The 3842-nt window shown below is 40.3% G+C and overlaps 1 pseudogene; it reads right to left on the bottom strand.

Moving 5' to 3' along the window:
• Nucleotides 1-2938: 2938 nt before the first annotated feature.
• Nucleotides 2939-3564, bottom strand: LOC136167968 (large ribosomal subunit protein uL22-like; annotated as a pseudogene).
• Nucleotides 3565-3842: the final 278 nt, after the last annotated feature.

Raw genomic sequence — 3842 nt, 5'->3', positions numbered from 1 at the left:
TGTGCACTGTGTGTCTGACTGTGTAAATGTGCTCCGTCGTGTCCGACTCTTTGGGACCCCATGGACTGTAGCCTGCTGGGTTCCTCTCTCCATGGAGATTCTCCAGGCAAGAACACTGGAGTGGGTTGTCCTGCCCTTCTCCAGAGGGTCTTCCCAACCCAGGAATCGAACCCAACTCTCCCACATTGCAGGATTCTTTACTGAATTGCACTATCAGGACCCAAATGGCCTTATCCCTTCAGCTTAAGTAAACTTCAGACAGGCTTCCCTTTTCTTAGAGCATTTACTTTTGAAAATTTGTAAATGCAACCCTTTCTCTTCTTCTTTGAGATGTAAATCTTTTTAAAAGCCTCTTAACCAATTTTTACAACTCCATACTAATTTTCCCAAGGACCTAGGAGCTATCCCTTTGAAATATAAATATCAAGGGAGACAGTTCTCTTATCTCCTAGTTTCTGGGGGAGGATGGGAATCTAACTTTCCATGGACATCCTGTTCCAAAGTGTAAAACTACTTCCTGCCATGAAGATACAGAAAGTTTACTTTTCCTTTCCATAAGGTCAGTTAACAAACAAGGGTGCCCTATGATCCTCTCCACCCACCATCCCAGTTCTTAAAAACTTTGTTTCAGTGGAATAGAACTCATTCGATTTCAGCCTGTCTCTCTTACTGCAGTAACCTTGAATAGTCTCTTTTAACCTGCTTAATTTTTGCTTTGACAGTCAGAAGCAAAGGATGGAATGGGCAGAATTTTAACTCTGATCTACCTAATGGTAGACCTGATAGCTCAGTTGATAAGGAATCTGCCTGCAATGCAGGAGACCCAGGTTCGATTCCTGGGTTGGGAAGATCCACTGGAGACGGGATAGGCTACCCATTCCAGTATTCTTGGGCTCCCTTGTGGCTCAGATGGTAAAGAATCTGCCTTCAACGTGGAAGACTTGGGTTCGATCCCTGGGTTGAGAAGATCCCCTGGAGAAGGGAGAGGCTGCCCACTCCAGTATTCTGGCCTGGAGAATTCCATGGACTGTATTGTCCATGGGGTTGCAAAGAGTCAGATACAACTGAGCAACTTTCACTTTCACTTTCAGTGAGGAAAACACTTACGATGCTAAGGAAGATAATAGCATCAACCAAATACATAAAATGAGGAATTTAAGCACTTTGGATGTCAAAGTGAGAGAAAGACAGGGTAGAGGTTTACAGCACAGGCTTTGGAGTTCATCAGACTCAAGTTTCAGCCCTTGAGCCACCTCTTACTGCTTTTATTATTCCTGCAACACTGGAAATGTTATTTAATCTCATTTTTCTCTTTGGCACAGCAAAACAATGATGATAACAATAGGGCTGTTTGTGCTGAGAGCTAAATCAATGTACCTGAGGCTTTTTTGAATAGGGTCTAACTAGAAATAAAGAAAAGTTATCCTAATTATTTACACAGAGGGAGATTTTTTTCCCCAAAGTTTTATTCAAATGAATAACCACAACCTCTACCTAGATTCACTAATGTTTATACTTGGTGTGTGTGTGTGTGTATGTGTGTGAATGTGTGCACACACATACTCTATTTGAAAATAAGTTGCAGACATCATGCTTAAATACTTCACCCCTAAATACTTCAGCATCCAACTCCAGAGAATTAAAATATTCTCTTACATAACTGAAATACATTATCACACCGAGAAAATTCAATAATAGCATGTTATTCAGTTCATATTTAAGTTTTTTCAACTATTTTCAAAATGTATATTTTTTTAAATTTTTGATCCAGGATCCATTCAAATTTATATACTACTCTATATTGTTTCAGAATTACAGAAAAACTATTGATTAGGCCAAAGTCTTTGGCTGTGTAGATCACAACAAACTGTGGAAATTCTTAAAGAGATAGGAATATCAGACTATCTTATCTGCCTCCTGAGAAATCTGTATTCAGGTCAAGAAGCAAGAGTTAGAACTGGACATGAACAACAGACCTGTTCCAAATTGTGAAAGGAGTACTTCAAGGCTGTATATTATCACTCCGCTTATTTAACTTTATGCAGGGTACATCTTGTGTAATACAGGGCTGGATGAAGCACAGACTGGAATCAAGATTTCCAGGAGAAATATCAATAACCTCAGATATGCAGATGACACCACCCTTATGGCAGAAAGTGAAGAGGAACTAAAGAGCCTCTTGATGAAAGTGAAAGAGGAGAGTGAAAAAGTTGGCTTAAAATTCAACATTCAAAATATGAAGATCATGGCATCCGGTCCCAACACTTCATGGCAAATAGATGGGGAAATAATGGAAACAGAGAGAGACTTTATTTTCTGAGGCTTCAAAATCACTGCAGATAGTGATTGTGACTGTAGCCATGAAATTAAAAGATGTTTGCTCCTTGGAAGAAAAGCTATGACCAGCCTAGACAGCATATTAAAAAGCAGAGACATTACTTTGCCAACAAAGGTCCATCTAGTCAAAGCTATGGTTTTTCCAGTAGTCATGTATGGATGTGAGAGTTGGCCATAAAGAAAGCTGAGAGCCGAAGAATTGATGCTTTTGAGCTGTGGTGTTGGAGAAGACTCTTGAGAATCCCTTTGACTGCAAGGAGATCAAACCAGTCAATCCTAAAGGAATTCAGTCCTGAATATTCATTGGAAAGACTGATGCTGAAGCTGAAACTAGCCATCTGATGCAATGAACTTACTCATCTGAAAAGACCCTGATGCTGGGAAAGATTGAAGGCAGGAGGAGAAGGGGACGACAAAGGATGAGATGGTTGGATGGCATCACTGACTCAATGGACATGAGTTTGAACAAGCTCTGGGTGTTGGTGATGGACAGAGAAGCCTGGTGTGCTGCAGTCCTTGGTGTCGCAAAAAGTCAGACAAGACTGAGCGACTGAACTGATACTGTTTTGGTCTTTTATTTTATTTTATTTTTTGTGGTTAACACTTGAAATACATTTACTAATTAAAACAACCAACACTTTTACTTTTATTTGCATTTATTTTCTGCAGCACTTATTCCCTGGGCCATAAGTTTTTGTTTCTTCAGTTTCTTCTGGGATATCTTTTTCTTCTGGGCAATCTCTTCTTCTGGTTTAGGAACAATCTGTTCTTTTTCAGTAAGGATCATCTCAATCTGGCAGGAAGAGCTCATGTAGGGGTTGATCCGACCGTGAGCTCTGTAAGTCCTGCGCCGAATCTTGGGGGCTTTGTTCACTTGGATGTGCTCAATAACCAGAGAATCTACATCTAAGCCCTTAAGTTCAGCATTGCTCTCTGCATTTTTGAGCATGTGTAGTAAAAATTCAGCACTCTTTTTGGGCCACCAACCCTGCGTTCAGCCCCACTGTTTGGCCTGTGCACACCTACAACTCCACCATTGCAACGAGAGAATGGCATGCATTGCTTCTTTAAAGTGACATCCTTCAGATACTTGGTGGCTTTTCAGATATGCATACCCTTTATGGCCTGGGCAGTTTCACGAGTGTTCTTAAAGTGAACATGAAGATTTGAACCTCTTGATTTGCATGATTTTGTGGGGTTTCCTGGGTCGAGTGAATAGCGCACCATTTTTAGGGGTCAGCTCAGGCCACTTACCGGAAAAGGAAGAGCGGTGGCTCATGGGAGAATTTATGAGAGTTCTGTTTTGGTCTTTTAAAATCTAGACAAGTCTGGATTTTGTGTGTGTGAATTAGCTGCTTATTATAACATTAACTTTTGAAAAGACTCCAGGCAAGTTATTGGTAGAATAAACCAGATTCTAAATATGCCTATTATCTTTCTCATTTTAGATTCAAGTTTCTCAATAGCTGCAGAATATACATTCTTTTCAAGTACACATGGAACCT

Source organism: Muntiacus reevesi, chromosome 1 (genome assembly GCF_963930625.1).
Source record: "Muntiacus reevesi chromosome 1, mMunRee1.1, whole genome shotgun sequence".
Lineage (NCBI taxonomy): Eukaryota > Metazoa > Chordata > Mammalia > Artiodactyla > Cervidae > Muntiacus > Muntiacus reevesi.
Note: the sequence above shows the minus strand (reverse complement) of the source record. Positions and strands in the feature narration are given on the sequence as shown.